Source organism: Plectrocnemia conspersa, unplaced genomic scaffold (genome assembly GCF_051122295.1).
Source record: "Plectrocnemia conspersa isolate PC_06_02 unplaced genomic scaffold, ASM5112229v1 ptg000004l, whole genome shotgun sequence".
Classification (NCBI taxonomy): Eukaryota; Metazoa; Arthropoda; class Insecta; order Trichoptera; family Polycentropodidae; genus Plectrocnemia; species Plectrocnemia conspersa.
Window position 1 is genome coordinate 11,574,607 of NW_028277168.1, and position 19,898 is coordinate 11,594,504.

The 19,898-nt window shown below is 32.3% G+C and overlaps 1 protein-coding gene and 1 long non-coding RNA gene across 8 annotated transcripts in view; both read right to left on the minus strand.

Moving 5' to 3' along the window:
- Ypel (Yippee-like) overlaps positions 1-19,898 on the minus strand; it is a 155,481-nt gene that overhangs the window by 20,647 nt on the left and 114,936 nt on the right. The window lies entirely within an intron of this gene.
- Positions 10,037-18,962, minus strand: LOC148235909 (uncharacterized). Its single transcript, XR_015809407.1, has 3 exons — positions 17,806-18,962; positions 13,307-15,088; positions 10,037-13,228 (listed from the first exon to the last, which is right to left on the minus strand). It is a non-coding gene; the product is annotated as an uncharacterized LOC148235909 (long non-coding RNA).

The window sequence follows — 19,898 nt, forward strand, 5'->3', positions numbered from 1 at the left end:
CAGAACTATATACATATGTATGTCTACTTTAGTACTGAGTTTAATTGTCATATTGTGTATTTTATAGTAAATTATGCATACATTAGGGATTCTAAGACCATTAATGTTAAGTTCTTAATACCGTATAGTATATGTATAGTAGAATGAAAGAGAAGGCTCCTAAAATATTTCATTACGAACGTAAACCACAAACGTATGATTGCAAGGTGATCAACCAAATAATGTCGATGTAATTAAATATGATCTAATGATTTTAATACTTATGAGACTACTACTATATTTAGGCCTGCCATGGGGGGAGGATAGGAGACAACTTCCCGGGGCCCATTCTGGGAAAAATACAGAGACTACATCTCCACAGAGAGCCAAAAACTGCAGATCATAGAGCCGCGACACGGAAATTAGACCTCCAGAAGCCCAGAGGAACGTCATTACAAGTGACTCCATAGTGCACATTTTAAATGTAAAATAAAAATATAATGACCCTAAGGCAAGAACATGTCATAATCTAGATATTTTAATTATTTTAGAAAATTTCGCTTTTTTTATTATTTTTAATAAAAAGTTTTATGGTGTGGGTATTTCATATATTTTATTATTAATATACATTTTTTCGAATTTTGGGAAGAAAACTGTATTTTTTTGCAGAGCTACAGCTAAATTGTTCTATTTTATGGAAGATGAAAATATTTGCACTATTTCTATATTTCAAAATAAATATTTAAAGACATTTTTTCGGTAAAATATGATTCGATACAATGAGACTAATCAATAATATAAGCAAAGATGTTTACATAAGTTCCATGTAAACCCGATAATGTAATATTGCTTAAATAATATAATTGCAAAAACACTTCTCAGATCAATTACGTACGTCGCTTTACTTAACACAATAACGAGTTAGAAGCCTTAAGGGACGAGCGCATAAATAAAACAACAGTAAAAACAGTTCATCGTACAAGTATCCGTTTTAAAAAGAAATTAAAGTTTAAGAAGTTGTTTTTATATACTATAGTCGCGCGAAACTGTTTTCTATTGCACCCCTAATAGACGCCAGTAAAATAATAACCTATAGGACTGTAACCGCCAGCAATTAATCGCTAGCAGTTTACCGCCGCGTCAATTGATCGCATAAACAATTTATAGTATACAAATGATCGCTAGCATATACCGTCAAATAGCAATGAGATGTTTATTCATTAGTTAATTGACGGTGTGGCAAGTCAAAAAAAAAATTATATGCTGTTCTAGAATGTATATAAAACTCAATTTGATAGTTGCAAAACATCCATTTGCTGTTCAAACCCAAACCTAACTTTAACTTCAATTAAACGAATTAATTTAATTGAAGTTCAAAAATAGGTTTGTTGAAGTTATATTTTAAATAGTACTAGGCCAGTTAAAATGTATCGAAAAAATTGATTTATAATTCTAGTGGTCAATATCAGTGAAACTGTATTTATTCACTGCGACCTATAGAAAAACTTTATTTTCAATATAAAATGACCAATAGATTTATATAAATTAAATGTATTGCCCGGCTATAAAATATGCTTGTGATCATTTGTAGGATATAAATTGTTTATGCGAGCAATTGACACGGCGGAATCTGCTAGCGATTAATTGCTGGCGGTGAATTACGGGCGATATATTTTCCAGACCCCTTTAACATAGCTCGATTGTTATCATAAATTAAAGTTTCATTGCCAACCCAGAACATTTATTTATTTTCAGATTCCAACTGTGCTTCCTGATTCAGGCAATCAACATTAAAGCTTAGAAATTGAACCAGATATAAAACAGACAGACTTAGTAAAATTGATTTAAAAAAATCACTATACATATTAATTTAATGGCCAAATAAACCAGGAATGATTTTACCAGTATTTAAAACATAAAACATGATTCTAAATCATTAAAAAAATTAAAATTTATTGCACTACATTTTTGAGAATAAATGTTAAGTTATGTTTTATTTCCCATTTTTCACATAAAATGGGTTCTAAAATAAAAATGCGAAAAATAGTCTGCCGATATACAAATAGATGCGGCGCAAATCAAAAGCGGTTTCAGACGGTGCACTTTGCGTCAGACGGGGACTTTACGCGTCCTTGACAATGTCCGCGCGCTCATACACGCGAAAACAAAAAGCAGTCAAATTTCTCACGCGTTAACTTTTGATGCGTGCACCAATCCAGTTTCGAGTGCGCTTACACTCATCCCCACCTTCGCGCCCCATCTACGCCAACGACTATAAATAAACGCGCGTGCGAAAACAACAACAATCGGGCGGCATCGTCCGCCGCGGGCGTTGCGTTGCGTAATAGTCTCCATTGCGTACGATCGAACGAAGCCAAGTTTTCACGGTCAAGAATATGTGTTGCAAAAAATAAAAACATCAACAACTCTCTTTGTCTTGTAGCGTGAACTCAATTCGAGAAAGCTCGATAGGAAAATATAATATTATTGGCTCGCGCCTATTTTAGATGTTTTTATACGATCTCATCTGAGAACTCACTAATCAATTCATTCTATTTTCCGCATCTATGTACTATTTTCGTATATAAAATATGTGACTTATAATAGAAATAGATTTCTTATAATTCAATGCGTATTATTTCTCAAAATATTATATTATTATTGTTTTAAAAATAGAATTACTGAATCATATTTCAGCCGCACTAATAGGATACACGATATGTGAGTTTCGGTTTCTGAAACGACAATTATTGGACTTGGTGATGGGTAATCCAATATAGAAATATCGTCGCTTGCATGTTCCCATACACAATATTTGTAGTACAGTCGTACAAAACGAAATCTTGGTCATAGCAAAAAAAATGAAATAATAATGTTAAAGTAGTTATTACACGCATAAATCAAAAATTGTTAGGTTGTTATAATAACGCCGACTCAAAGCGCTGTGATCTTAAAAGGAACGTAGTCATTTTTAAGGCGGCAAAAAACAAGGCACGTCAGATATAATTTATGTATATATGAAAAATCAACTTAATATTTATAATATATAAATAATAAACTAGTGGCTAACTTTACAGACAATTAAAAACTATATTAATTTTCATGTTTGTGAAATAACGTGCTCCTGAAATATTCCCCGAATATCCTTCAATTAAAGGTAATTTTAGTAAGCTTAGTTTTGAGCTTTTCGATTTAATTATAAATTCAGCAGTATTAAGCTAACATATGATTTTATTGTACATATTATAGTCTTTCGTATATTTTTTACGGCTAAGCGTGCCACATATGTACATAGTATGTATGTATGTAACTATATGTTTCAACTTAATTTTAAATTATTATGAGTTTCGTCTGCTCTTTTAAACTCAATGCTCAAAAACTTTGTAGTTTAACATATTCAAGAATATATTAAGCTACAAAGAAAGTCATAAACTTGTGGGTTTTTTCTTTGACTTTAACAAACATTAGGAATGTATTTAAAAATGATATTATGCAAATAGAGCACGCGCAAACACGATGTTATTAAAAAAGCTAATATAAAAAAGCATTATCAAAACAAAAACCCTCTAAGATAACTTTAAATAACGAAGCTTCGAAGCGCAGCCGCAACACTAACAAATTTGCATGAAATATCAACCATGGCATACCACAGGTATCAGAAAAATTTACGCAGTCCGTTAAAAAATTGAAAGCACATTTTTAAATGGGCTCCTCTAGCAAAAAATTATACAACTATACACATATGTAAAGTATATCCTGGATTTTTTCACACGTATCATCAATCCAGGACCGTTATCCTTAGCTTGTTTATCCTCATTGAATTTGCGTGGTTCGCTGTCGAGATGGACGCCAAGAAGTTGGCTCCGATTTTGGCGGAAGTCGACGACCTCGCGAAACGGTGGCGGATGTCGACGACCCCCGTCACCCAGTCTTATAGTCCGAATTCATGACGGAGGCAGGGTCTAACTACGTCTAGCAATGGTAGTAGCAGCATCATCGCCGGTCATACGATTCGGTCCTGCGAGAGAAAACGTCCACCCCGAGGGTAGAATTATGTTTAATGACCGGCCGCATGCGAGCGCAGAACCTCTATGATCCGTTATAGCAAGGTTGCCGACCTCCGTTCTTGGTCTCATGGCGGTCAGGGGTACATAAACTTGGGCATGGTAGAAAAGAAAAACATATCACTTGCATTATGAAACGGACAAAGTATTGCGCAACAAGACTATATTTGCGTACAGCTAAATACAATTAACACATGGCTTGTTGTCATTGATTAGATTCGACCTCAAAAATATATGCAGTTCAGACTGAACTACGTTGTAAGATAAATGGAAAAACCCGAAAAGGTCATGCGAAGAAAATGTTGGTATATGCCGACATGCAATGCGAATCTCTAAAAAAGTTGTGCTATACGAATTCTGAGCTCTTAAAGAGATCTCCCAAGCAAAATAATAATAACCGGATAGCCAAAAATCCGGTTATGTATTTATTTTTGACACCTGGCAACTATGAATTCACCCTACACTTGTTTTAAGTATGAATTGATATTATTAACCACTGTCTTAAGTATCACTATCGTAATGAAAGGAAAAATAGAAGAGCGATGGCTGGGAAGGGAGTTTTCATGGCGGAGGAGCAAAAATAATTGATTTGGTCGCGGTGTCGAAGAACTGTTTTATTTAACTATGTAAGTCCGTGTGTAATATAAACAAACATAATAAGAAAAATAAACAATATGCGAACAAGCTAATTCACATCCCAAGTGCACGTGCACGGTTCTTCTTAAACCACATCCTACATGAACGTTGACTAATCGGTGAATGTATGCATTGAATGTATGCAAGTGATAAATGTTTGGAGCAGTATTTTAGAAATCCGTCTTATGAAGAATGCGTTTATCAAAGAATATTTCTGCCAAAGTTTTACAACCTTAAAATATTTACGACAGGACGCTTCCATACGAAACAGTCGAAATAATCCATCCTTAAACAATTAAAAATACACATCCATCAAATATCCGTCACCACTCGATTCATAAATTTATTGATTAGTCTTTCTTAAAAAAAAAAGAATATTTTGTTTGTAGCCGTAATGTCATTGGATCAATATTTAGTAGGCTAGATTTTTTTTACGTTGACGTAAAGTCCGTCAAGCTTTTGTCGTGAAACCGACCGTTCGAATCCCTTATGAACCGCTGCGTTTTTCAATTTCTATTGTGTCTGGAAGATCGGAATTAGTGTTAACATACAAGTGAAATTCCGATCGATCAACACAGATTAAGTTTTCCCAGATTTTCCTAATCCCTTGGATGAATATCATGATGTATAATTTAAATCGAGCTATGGCGTATATAACGATGAGTTACTTCAACCCATAAAGAATATCATATGTATGTATCTATACAAAAAATGTAATCTATACATAATGTGTTTGAGATTTTATGAAGTTTAAAACCATAAACTGAAAAAACTGACATAATTACTATTTCTCTTGCCTTTATACCTTTTAGTGGTTAGTAAAATATACTAACTCACTAAATTATAAGCTGGAGAAACTGACAATAATAACCTTTAATTTGTTATAAAATAATTTGCAATCGGGCAACTAAAACAGATATTTGCAATTAAGTAAGAACACATTTTTTAATGAATTATACGGAAACTTGAATTCATTTTCAGATTCAGCGCGCAATTTTACATAAGTAATAACTGTCAAATGTATTTTTTTTAAATAAATAAATTAGTGTTATTAGTGTCGGGATCATCCATAATTGCCGCTTGCAATTAGTTATATAATAACCGTTAAAAGAGTCATACGAACTAAGATATTTGCTCCTTAGATTTCCAAAGAAGGAAGTATAATAAATAAAACACCAGATATGGATCTCCTTACCGAAAGCCATTTACGCAAAAAATGGGATCTATCGTGTCAACATAAAGAACGAAATAATGTGTACTCTTGAAAATATACTCTAGCCAAATATGGTCTCTGATTCTAGCATCCTTAGCTGTCATACGTTACAAATGCATCGTTTAAATCAGCTAGTCTTTAAGTTTCCTATTGAGACTGTTACAAGATTTGTTTACTTAAAATAATTACGTTTACATTTACTACGACATATACAAGTTATAAAAAATGAAAAAGGCTGTTTTGCTGGACGCCAACTCAGAACTCGATTAATTGTAATTAAAAACACATTAGCGTGAATTTACATGAAGCACTAGGATGCCATTTGTTTCACATGTAACGTCTTACTATTTGAAACTGAATATCTTGAGGAGTTAAACTAAGCGACAAAAAACACCTTTTTGGTAAATCAATGAAAAATGATATTTGAACGCATTTTGTGAATATTTTTCAACAAAATTTGTACATACCATATAAAAGCCTAGCATAACTATTTTGTATAGCGACCATATAAATTCCTGAACAACACAAACATCCATCTTGAAAAGCTGTCGTGACATAGCAATTTCACCAGATCACAAATCATAACACAATAAAACTGCACATTGTCCCTTGAGAGCTGCGACCGATTTGCAACCCGCAATTCTCAGTTACCGGTTATTCTTCTCTCCTGTTTGTATGTACAGCCGCTCGCTTAATTCGCTCCATTAACGCATGAGCACACGTACGTAGTCGCGTATTTTTTATCCTCGCAAAAATGCCGTTACGAGACAGGTAATCAGCTGATCGAAGATGTCATCTCGGAATATAGACAACGACGCGCTTTTATTATATATTTATTTACGTGTTTGCACAGTTGAATCCACCGCGTGTGTAACAAGATTGGATGAGGTACATTCCTATTGCATGGTATATTTTATATTATGTGTACGATTATAATATTTTGCATGCTTAGACAATTTTATATAAGACAAACATTGAGCTCCAGTGTCAACAGTGAAGTGTGTACTTTGTGAACGTTCAAGTAAACTATGAAACTATATTTTGTTTATAAGGTGCATGATCACTACATCGTATTGATCGGTATTTGTTCTCTTCTTATTAAAATATTACGTCAGCATCGATTGTATAATATGTGTGTACATGCATGGAGTGTTTACATTCTTATTTTTAGGAACAGAACGCTAGCTTAGGCATTATTATGGTATTAAGTACTCCAATTTAACGAATGACGTATTGAAATGTCACACGTGCCACGAACAGTGAATCGATAAGTTATAAATATACGCAGGAGAATATGTATTACAAGTACTAAAAAAACAATAAATATTAGTGTCAAAATATCAACTAATTAAAATACATATGTCATAATAATTACATATAGCTAAACATATTTTTAAAAAAAGGAGTAGCATTATACATGCCGGTAAACGGTTCACCCCATGGCGCTACATAACTATGAATTTTAAAAGTAGCTTCTGTATTTGACTTCGTTTCGCGACTTCTCTCCGGTTATATTATATGTAATATATCATTTAATACGAAAATAGGAGATTTTGGAACTGGTCGGTTTTATACCGGCCACCGCCGCGTTTGCAAACATACACTGAAGCAATTGGATGCACGCACGAAAGTCGTGTTAATATTCGAATGACGAATTAAAATGAATATTTATCAAATGATTTGACTTGTATTGGAACATATGTTAAAATTATTTTTTCAATTCGATTCGAGACGAAATGTATTGATTTTGTTTGCACGAAAATGATGCGTTGCGCAAAGGGTTCTGAAGAAAACAATGGATATATACATTTAAACTTAAAGTAATTGTTCAGTACTTTCCTGTTATTAGGGGGCAAATTTATTAATTTTATTTATTTGTATACAACTATATTTTCATTGAAAATTAACGTGCTCAAACTGCCACGTACCGAAACAGAAGCCGTACAATTCAGAACATGTTTAATTGTGTTCATGTGGTGTTCACTATTCTGACCAACGCTGACTCGCTGCCGCTCGTTCGCATCTAACACGTTAAAATTATAAAATGTATATATGTAAAACAACGTTTTGCTACATACATACGTTTTAAAATTTAAACATGTTATATGCGAACGAACGGTAGCAAGTGAGCATTGGTCGGAACAGTGAACATACCATGAATAACTCTCTGCAATGAATCTATTTCAAACATGACATTTATAATTGTATATAAATAAATAAAATACAATTCAATTATATTATTTAAACCAAAATTTGCCAGTTGCCAACAAATTGATCATTTTACCATTTTACCGTTAGATTTGGATTTGAACAGTAAATGGACGTTTCGCAACTGTTAAATTTGAGCGCGGCGCCGTGATAATAAACAAGTACCAAACGAATTCTTAAAACCAGCATTATTCATTTAATTTATAGAGTTTAAAAATATTATTTTTTTATAAATATTTTTTTTAACTAGAAATAAAATCTTATGCGACCTACAGATTAAAAACCACTGTTAAATTAATTTTAAATGTACCAATACAAGGCAAAACGTTTGATTTTTTTTTAATTACTATTAATTCTAAAGCTACCATATTATTCAGTTATAACACCGTAAATAGCCGTATTCACACATCACACAATGAATTGATGCGTTAAATTATTTTAAACGCGGCGGTGGCCGGTATAAAATCGACCAGTGCCATAATTTTCTTGTTTAGATGCTCGTGACATAACTACATAAAATTAGCTAAGAGTAAAGCATTAACTCGCAATAGATTATATTGCATCACTGTGGCTTATTTATTTTCATGGCAAAAGAATGGCGAATAGCGAAGAAGATATTCTGGTAATAACGGGTATTCAGTGTATTTATTGCACATAATTTAAATATTACAGCAAAATAATAGAGCTATCAACCTTGCGGGTTAGTTTGTGCCGTGGTAATCGGAGGAAGTCATGCTGTTCACGTATTTAAACCCACCAAGGCACAGTGCCAAATTTTTATGCTGGTCATCAATGCATACCATGACAGCAAATGCATACGCTAACAACTGCACAAACCAATATCAATCGTACCAGCTCCTGGTAGCTAGGTATATTCAAGGATATTTGTGAGCAAATCAACATAGCATATGCATACATTTGAATATCACAGACGCTTTCTAACGAGTACCACCTTTGAACAATTACTTCAAGGGAAGAATGGTGGTAGTCCGCTCATTCATTACAACATGGTTGTCTTCACAGTTTCACACATCACATCATATACTAGCATTAAAAAAAATGTAGGGTGAGGAGTATGTACTGAATAAAAATATTTCATGGTGGGGAGTATGTAATAAGCTGGTTCGGAATCAGCGTATATACACATTCAGTTTGATTTGAGAATTCAGACAGATACTTAGGAATAATGCTCAACCACAGATTCACATTGCGACGGCAAACTTTTTGCAATATAACACATATAATTTATGTAATTAAAACCTGTCAAACGTATATATTTAGAAAAGTGTGATTATGATAAGATAATAAGCTTTTAAGCATCGGAAGCATATAAAGTATAATAAAGATAAAGAAAATTAACGAAGTGACCTTTTAAAAAAATATTTTCACGGGTTTAAGCTGACCAATTGCACTCTCACTTACTAGATGTACGAAGTACGCCTATTATTTTTAGTGCCGTAGGGTTAACTGGATATAGTCCCAATTAAACTTAGTCACTAAACTATTTAATTGCCGCTATAAAGCATTTACATTCCTTCATACAGTTTCGCGAGGTAAACTTTCTTTCAATGAAAGTGGCGCAGGATCTTAAATGTAGCTGAGAAGCGTTTCAGAACCTTTAGTTTTGCAGCAACAATACAGTCGCTATGACCAAATTGAGGGGAAAATTTTACTCAATGTGTAGGTGAATAAAGAGCAACATTGTCCTTCAATATTAAACCAGATACTGAAATAATTTTAGTTTTAATTAATTACTAAAATAAGATGACACATAGTTGAGTTCGCTACGGCTCAGTCAGTGTCACTTTTTTGGCCAAGTTTTCGGTCGCTAGTCACAACGTCTCAACCAAGGTTAGTTACTTAAATATATACGTAACATAAATAATAACAGGTTTATTTTTAAAATCGTGTATTTGATTGATATTATAGCAAAATATTTTCGACAAGAGATAAACGTAATGTGTTCAGAAGTGTATTCATTTAGAATGCCGCGTTTTTTGACGTTTCCACGGCTTTTGTGGGAAATAAGAATAAACTGTTGTTCTCAATTCAACACACGCTATTCATATTCGGACCAGTTGCATCCTAGAGCCAAGTGTATTGTCCAAATTGGCAATTACACTAATAGAAAAAGCTAACGTGACCTTTCGCATTACCCTCGCGCTGTTCACCGTTAAGTTTTCTCCTCGCGGACAGGTTTGTCGAGTCAGTTTTGCGCGTTGACCCGATTCTGGCAATGCATACATTACAAAAACCAGGACGTCGCTCTGCCGGTTGAGAAAATCGGGACACGAAAACTCATCGCAAATTTTCATCGTGCAAATCGAGTTGGAAATTCCGGACAACGCCATCTGGGTGAAAACAATGACACCGTTGACGACCGAACGAGAGTGAAACTCGAAAGGTCGAGTGAGAGCGTTAAATAAGCGAGATCGATTACGTTCCGACGACGCATCGAGAGAAAGAGGTACCTTTCCATTTCAAAACGGAATCGAGTCGTCCCACAGAAGGTCTTAACCTTTAGAAGTCCAAAGGCATGTATGTCAGGCCCAAAATGGTTTTACCATTGCAGTCCAAAAGCATCTATGACATGCAGAAATAATTATCACTTCTCAGAAGTCAAAAATTCACGTCAAAAGCAATAAAATCGTGTCGGCGGTGTCTTAGTGGGAACGCTCGGTGACGTGCTAAGGTAAACCAAACATATTCTTACATATGTTTGAAGGCTAATTAATGATCGGAGGGCTATTTGAGATGACAGTTCGTTTAAATATAACTTCCGGATTGAATCAGCATTTTCTATTTTAGCTTCCGAGTGGGATCGGTCTATTGTATATTATCTGATATCATAAAATATAGCAATATTATTATTACTAAGAAGGATATCGGCTAGAGTACCTAAAGATATTGCGATGGGACTCGTAAGTATGAAAACAATATAATAATCTAAAAATGAATGTGCAATGTACTATTGATAAATTCAACAAGTTGACCAAGATGTTGCTTATTAAACTGCGCTAAAAATACGAATTACAAAAATAATCAAAATATAAGTTATCCTGGGTACTATTTGCGTTAACACAGTCAGTTCGAGAGCTATACATTTCATCATTATTCTTAATTTAGAAAAAATGGCAATATAGGGTTTACTATTAGCTCTAAAGCATAGTTTCTTAACCGGTGGTCCGCGGACCACTGGTGGTCCACGAAGATTTTTGGGTGGGCCGTAAGTAATAAATTTAATTTCACATCTGTTCTGTATTCGCTTGTATTTGCATAGGGCTATTTAGAAATCGTTCTAAATAGCTCTATAGGAATTATGGAAGATCTATAAATAATACTGAAAACTCATATAATAATTGATTTTTATTATTTCGATAAACAATCGAATTTTATGCTGTATTTTATGGATTTTTAAATTATATTTCTTGTTACTGACTGTTTTAATATACTTAAATATGGTTATATCAGCATCCTGTGTTGCAAAATTAATTGTTTTGAATAAAAAATCAATTATATAATTATTTATTATTTTATTCCAATGTTGATGGTCCGAAAAACATTTTTTGATTGTTTTGATGGTCCGTGGATGTAAAAAGGTTAAGCTCTAAAGCACACGATAATACTTATCATTTATCGGTTTATTTTTTGAGCACATTTATAGAAAAAAAAACTATAAATGTGTTCAAAAAATAAACCTGGCTATTAATTGTTACTGCGATCAATTGACGCAGCGGTAAACTGCTGGTGGTAAATTTCTGGAGATGAATTGGGAGCGATAAATTTTTCCTAGACTCATAATAAACATACTAACAAGTTCTAAAACAAATCTAGAATACGATATCCTATTATGGGGATGTGCTAGAAAAATACACATTTAATCCATCCAGGAATTGCAGAACAAAGAGATGGGTTATAGGTGAAAGCGACGCGACATAGTCAGACTCCATATGGTCTCGAAAATGAAGACTCGAAGAATAATATTAAATATAAAGACGACATTTTCCAACAATTACTTTATATTTGTAAAAAACAATGCTTGATTTTGTAGAAGTTTATTAAAAAATAATTATGATTTGATTAATACTTTTTAAAATTTAATTATCATAGCTACTAGTAATAAATAATTAAATATTAATTATGGAGTTTCTTAACAAAAATTAATACCCCTTAAACGGTATTTAAAAAGCACTCGAATGCTAACGATAATATCATAAAAGTAATCAGATAGCTGAATTATATGACGGGTTTTAATTATTGTTGTAATAACTATAATTATTTTCTATTGTTAGGTAAAAACATTATTTTACATACTCAAGAACATATATTGTTGTTTTTAAGTGATAAATTTATAAACAATAAGGTTCAATAACACTTGAAATAGATAGATAATATATGTCAAAAACTTTTATACTCATTATTTTATATAAATAAAGAATTGTTTGTGTTTGTTGGAACCTATAGGAAACTACGTCTTTTTCGTCAGCGTTATAAAAACGATTGCATATCTGACAAAAAAAACATTAACAGAGAGATCTGTGTATAATGCTACGGTCGATACCAAATGATTCCTGGTGCCCTGAAAAAACAATGATTCCGGGCCTCATGACAAAAATGGCATTTTATGTATTTTTAACACCGTAATATAATTTATTGAATAAATAAAAATAAAAGAAACGAGTTAACCCTATCTATGCCACAAATAAATATAAAAATTAGCCACCGTTGCGACATATTTTAATTGGCTTTAAAAAATATTAAAAATATCTGCTCATTTGTTTTCTCTGCTGCTTAGTGTTGCCATATAGTGAATTTCCAATACAGGATAACGCTCGATTATCAAGCGTTTATATTAAGACTTTTTATGACAATATAGTATAAGTACATCTAAACCGATTTTTGCCGAATAGGAGAGCGCAAAAAACAATTATCACTTCTCAGAAGGCAAAAATTCACGTCAAAAGCAATAAAATAGTGTCGTGTAAAACTACATTCGCAGTGGGAACCCGTTCCCACTGCGAATGTAGTTCAGATTCATTATTTGAAGTCGGTTTTTCTTTTTTTATACATATATTCTTGCTATGATTTTTCCTAGAGTTGGGCCCGGAAATCTGTCCCCTCTGCACCCCTCTCGACAGGTCTGTTTCCGACTTTCAGCTAAACTTGCACCAAACGAAGCCACATCAAATCGACGGAAACAACCCACAGAAGCCGGCTGTCACGCGTGTGAATCACAAGAGCTCAACCCGATATTCGAGACGGCTTAGAGACTATGTGGCGCAGTAATATATATAATAAGAACAAAAATGTGTTTTTTTTTAAATACTGCAATGTCAGTTTTTGTAGTAACCACTAATTAGAATAATACGTATTATGCAAATTTACAACTAAATGTGCTCCGCTTTAGCAAAATTTATAGAAACCGAGTGATCGATATGTTTCCGGAAGGTGAATGTCACAAAAAAGTTATGTCAAACATTAACAAAGTAAAAACATGCGTGCATCTGCTTTGGAGGAGAGCCAAAATAAAGTTAGCAAAAAATTCTATCACAAAGAACACAAAAGTCGGCACCGTTTATCGCGCCGATACAATGACCGATATGCGAAAAGGCATCCATTACCGACTGAGAATAAATGCATTGTGTGCCATAGTTTTTTTTATAGATAATGAAAAGATAGCAAATGAAAACACAACATAATTTGTATAGCGTGTAAGTAAACAAAGTAGCAGTATTAAATATTCCAAAGCAAAAATATTATCACTAAGCACATTATTTAGGAGCATACTAATAACGTCGCCTGTGTATTTTTCCAGTTAAAAAGTGTAAAAATGTCATTTAATGTTAATTACTATACAGCTCAGAGTAGACATGTAAATTGTGTCGTTAGAATTTGCTATACAAAATCTTGACCTTGCAAATAGTCTGTTTAAATAGAGCTAATTAACACAAATACGCGACTAGTCTGAAAAAGTGGTTTTGTAGAATAAAGATCATCAGCTTAGTACCTATTTATATACTTACACGTATGGAGTACGTGTATCCCATTGTAATAATATTTAGAATAAGATGCCTCATATCTATATTTACCAAATTCCAAGAAAAATATTTAAGTTACCCTTGAGACATATCAGTGCGTTAAGGACAATATTTAAAATCAATATTATGGATTTGCCCCTGGATAAGAGTTGAAGAAAAGCAATGAGAAAAATACTAAAACTTAGCATTTAGCGATGTAGATATAAATAAACAGAGTAATTTGACCAGACCTCTAAATCAAGTATTGATCAAACGCCCACGTAATTCTTGTCTCTCGAAGAGATTGATTACGCAGTTTCTTAATTATTAATATATTTACATTCGATTCCCTAGACATGTTAATTTATTGAGGCTCGCTTTTAAAAACGACAGGCCTAACGAACTAGTAATCCATTATGTAGGTAAGTTGTGTATAAAGAGCTTTGTTGAAATTGCGCAGTTTTGCATACAAACAGAAACACAAGGTAAACGTGCTGAGCTGTGCTCATACAGAAGCGCGAAATTTTTGGCTTTTGCTAATATATAGCGGTTTGATGAACTGTGTGCCTATTCAGAATAGATATTGGAAGAAAAATAACTGATTTATGTATACAATACAATTAGCACTAAGCGTCTGAGTCACTTCGATTCAGAACGCAATAACAGCGTGAAAATAACCATCAGATTTTTGATGATAATGGAACGTGTGTACAAAAAATAAACACATCCCATCGATAAGGTAATGGAAGTAGACAGAGCGAATAATCGTACATAGCTTTTATCGATGTTTCATTGCTATGGCGATATTGTGACTTGGATGATAAAAATATATTATGTTATATGACTATACATAGTACAGCCCTGGGAAAAATAATTTGAATATATTACAAGGCTCTTCCTTGGATTTTAATACAGCAGCATATTATTCAATACACTATCGACTGGATACATTTTTTTTATAAAGCTTAACACTTTACCTACCGCTCACGCCAATTGGCGTCCTGAGTGTGCCGAAAGTTAAACACCGCAGACGCCAATTGGCGTCCTGCGTATGTTTTCGTTTCCATGTCAAATTAAAAATACATGTTTAGTGTTTTATTTGCTTTTTTTTTAAGAGATGACTAAATAAATGTATGAATTTTCATTTTATTTTAATTTTTTTTTTTTTTTTAATTATATTTAGACAAATGCGAAGGTTTTATAAATATATTTTATATTTCTGTCATCAGGCAGTTTCACTACCAGACAAACTTATGTATCTTTTGATGTGGTCCGAATATTTTAACAAATTTTTCTAGACATGTTATAAATGTAACAATGCATCAATTCAAGCCATTATTAAGTGGTTCTCAACATGTGGTTCGCCGGAAATAAAAATTATTACATTTCCTTATTATTAGATTTTAAAATTGATTGATGATTTTAAAATTATAAAAGTAAGTAATCTAGGAATTTAAATAAAAATAATTTAAATTGAGTTAACCAGCGGTTCTCAAACTTTTTCAAATTTCTAAAAACTTTTATCCAGCACACTTTTTTTTCGGACGGTGTAAAAAAAGAAAAATATGATATTTTATACACAAACATATAAATATGTATATTTAAAAATAATTTATTGGGTAAATGGGTTTATTTAGAAATAAAGCCAAATTACATAAAATTAAAAAATACGATGTACATATATAAAAAGTACAAGACACTAAAAATTTATCATATCATTAACCATTAGATAGTATTGGATTATTGAGAATCTCAAGATTGTCAGATTAGTTAGATTCTATTGTATTTTTTTCTATCCTGTTATAAGGAAATTCCAACATATTTTTTGTGAGTAAATATTATCTCCCGTCAGATATTACTGGTTTACTGGAAATACCGAATCTCAGTGACACATTATTTTAGAAAGTGGGAATTTTTTCGAGTTATTATTTTTGAATTATTAGCACGATACACATAAAAACTTATGGATAAGAATTAAGTTTAAGTTATACTATCGTGTGAAGTGCATCTGGTTTTCGTGTGCTCGAGTGAATATTCGAAAAATATTACGAACTGTTTATAAAACATAGTTTTTTAGTTAAATACGAGTGTAGAATCTACGTGAAAATAATTACAGTTTATGTTATTTAATATAGTGTTAAATATATATAGATATTCCAAGTGACAATGAAAATTATAGTGATAGTGATTCAGAGTCCTCTGTTCATGAAAGAAATCGTCCACATGCTACGATGCTCATGAGCAATGAGGAAGATGAACAAGAAAAATTTTTAGAAGACACTTTACAAGACACAAAACTTTATTGAAGATGACTTGTTTCCCGTTATTGCAGAAGAAACGAATAGACACCATAATCAACACATCAACAGATACAAACTGCAAATAAAATCTAAAAAATGGGTGGATGTAACGATACCAGAATTAAAAAATTGGTTTGAGTTGATATTGCTAATGGGCCTGGTAAAAAAAGGCTCATTACACCTGTATTAGACAATAAATCCACGAATAGGAACCTTGATATTTACAAAAACCATGAGTAGAAATAGGTTTTATCAAATATTACGGGACCTGCGTTTTTCCAATAATGAAAATGTTCCTGATAATGTAGGATTACTGTTCAAAGTACAAAAAATAATTGATTATTTCTCCGAAAGATTAAAAAATATGTACAAACCAAGCCAAAACATATCTCTGGATGAAGGTATGATCCCATGGTGTGGAAGATTAAATTTTCACGTATACAACCCCAGTAAGCTCACAAAGTACGGTATAGTGATAAGAATGGTATGTGAATTAGTGTCAGGATACATATCGAAATTTAAAATATATTCAGGACCTGGAATTTCGTTACAAGATTCAATATCACATCTAACATCAGACAATAAATACAAATGGCATCGTCTTTATATGGACGATTTTTATAACAGTGTTGAAATAGCAAAAAAAAATATATATGAAAAAAAAATAGAATCTGTGGTACCATAAGGAAGAATCGGGTTTTACCAGAATATCTGAAAAATGCAAAATTACGAATATTTGAAACCAAATATAAACGATATGGGGTAATATTGTTGCAATTGCGAAAAACAGTAAAAAATCGAGACACTTTAAACTTTCATTATATAACTAGTTATTGTGAAAAGTGATTTACACGTGAAAGACAATGTAAATTATCTGTGTATGTGCCTGGAAAATTTCACATTACGATGGAGTGAATTACAACGGTTAGTGAATATTTTATTGCAAATGAATTATATATTAGTAAACTCGTATTAGTAAAAATGTCACAATACAAAAGAAAAGTTTGCTTGAAAAATGTTTTTACAAATTTAAAAAAGTTTGAGAACCGCTGGTTAACTCAATTTAAATTATTTTTATTAAAATTTCTAGGTTATTCGTTTTTATAATTTTAAAATCAAGATAATCATTTTAAAAATCTAATAATAAGGAAAAGTAATAATTATTTTTTATTTCCGGTGAACCACATGTTGAGAACCATTTAATAATAACTTGAATTGATGCATTGATACATTTATAACATGTCTAGAAAAATTCAATGAAATATTCGGACCGTATCAAAAGATACATAAATTTAAATAAAAAAGGTAAAATTCGCGAAGTTTTGCGAAAAAGTGCCGGTATTTAGCGTAAGTCTGGTACTGAAACTGCCGGTCGGTAAAGTGTTAACATGAGATTTGCAGTCGGATTCTGCCCCTTCAAGGCGATGCAACGGCGGCGCTCCTTCGTGAGCTCCTAACGAAGAACCTCCCTTTGAGGATTATGATTATTATATTCTCACTTTCTTAAAAATTCATATTAACAGTGATCAATAAAGTGAGGTCCTCCATAATACTGTATAGCTCGCTGATAAACGTGCCTTACAAACGATATATGTGTCGACTGGAATTTTATTTTTTTAAATATACCACAAAAATATTAGGTAATTCTGAAATCCATGTCGTTTTTTATTAAAACTTACATATTTGATTTTATTAAATCAGATTAATAGTTAAAATATTGTAAATGGTTCCCACGACTGCATGTGTATACTATTAATTAAAAAAATTAAAGCTACAAAATGAACCTGGTCGATTATCTTGAACCGTGTTATTTTTTATTATTTAAAAAAAAGTTTAAGACTATAATCTGCGTTGGAGCGATCTTTAAAAAACCTGATCCTCTCAAAAAAATGTCTTACATTAATACTGCTTAAATTTCTAGTTAGTATTATATTTTATTTTATAAGCAAAGTCGTTTCGCGTGTTTGACATAGAATTTGCGAGAAAGAATGTGGATTTATTCCTTTTCATTATTTATAATACACATTCAGCGCCTCGTGAATACACATGCGAATGAAATAATAAGAAACTTTCCAGTGAACCAATGTTATACCTTATTTTATTTCAGTTTGCGTACATCTTTCGTTTCTAATTGTTCATGCGCAAATAAATAAATAACATCTGCTAATATAAATCTTTTCCGTTTGTCCACTTACGGCCGTATATCAAAAAACTCGTTACAGAGTTGTAATACACATTATATAAATTATTATAATCTAATTTATGTATGGACTCAATCGGATTAATTAATAATAAAAAATCTAATATATAATGCCTACAATTAAAAACCATGTAATAAATAAACAAATAAACAGCTAGAGTTATATGCATGAACGTTAATGTAATAGATTTTGGGTCTCAAACCCCAACGGCTCAATTTACGTCACTTTATTTTTATTTTGTTTTTAATGCTTAACTCATAAACGAAAGAAGATTTTTTAAGGATCACTGTATATATGTTATCAATTTTCTTATTATTTTAATTAGAAATAATAATGGAAAATTGTCAGTACGGCTATTAAATATATATATAATACTAGTGAAAAGTATCGTATATAAAAGTATGTACATTAATAATATACCTACACATTTATTTAGTCCACTATAAACAATAAATAAACTGCTAATTTGCACGAATAATGCTTTTAAAACAATTGGTTAAGTAATACTAAAATCATTTTTATGTTGTTTAGTTCAAATGGTTTTACTTGAAATTGTTAATGCAACTATTAGTGTATTCCAATGATCTCATTTAGGTCATATGTTGTTTTTATTGTGATCAGTGAGTCCTAGCATTTTTTTACAATCGAATTTTGTGAAACATGTACTCTATATAGAATTGATGCTATAGAAATGTAAATGACTTAACGTACGTTAAGTAATTTCGGAGATTTTAATACAATCATGATCGTGAATGAAAAATACCGCTAATATTGTCACTTATTGTATCGAAACCAAGTCGAAAACTTCGATGTTTGGGTGCCGCATTAAGCGAATCGTTACCTAAATGCAATGAAAGCGAGTTTTTTGTTTTAAATAAAAATGAATTCAGTACATCCGTGTTAGTCAAAAAATATCACGGTCACAACCAGTAAATACCGGTCGAATTATGTATCTGGTGGGCAGTGGTGTAGCTATGGGGGGGGCGGGCCGCCCCGGGCGGCACTTGCTTGGGGGCGGCATCGTCTAGTGTGGTTCTTAACCCTGAATGCACTAAAACATATATAAATCCACGAATAACAAGAGCTTAATAATAACCAATTTTTTATTTTAAGAAATGCTGATTTTATGACTCTGCAAAAAATGTATGGGGGGGGGGGCGGTAATTTTAAGGATCGCCCTGGGCAGCACATACCCTAGCTACGCCACTGCTGGTGGGATTTAAAAAGTAGCGTGTACCACGAGCTGCTGCCACTGAACCAAAAGTACTACTCACAGTTGA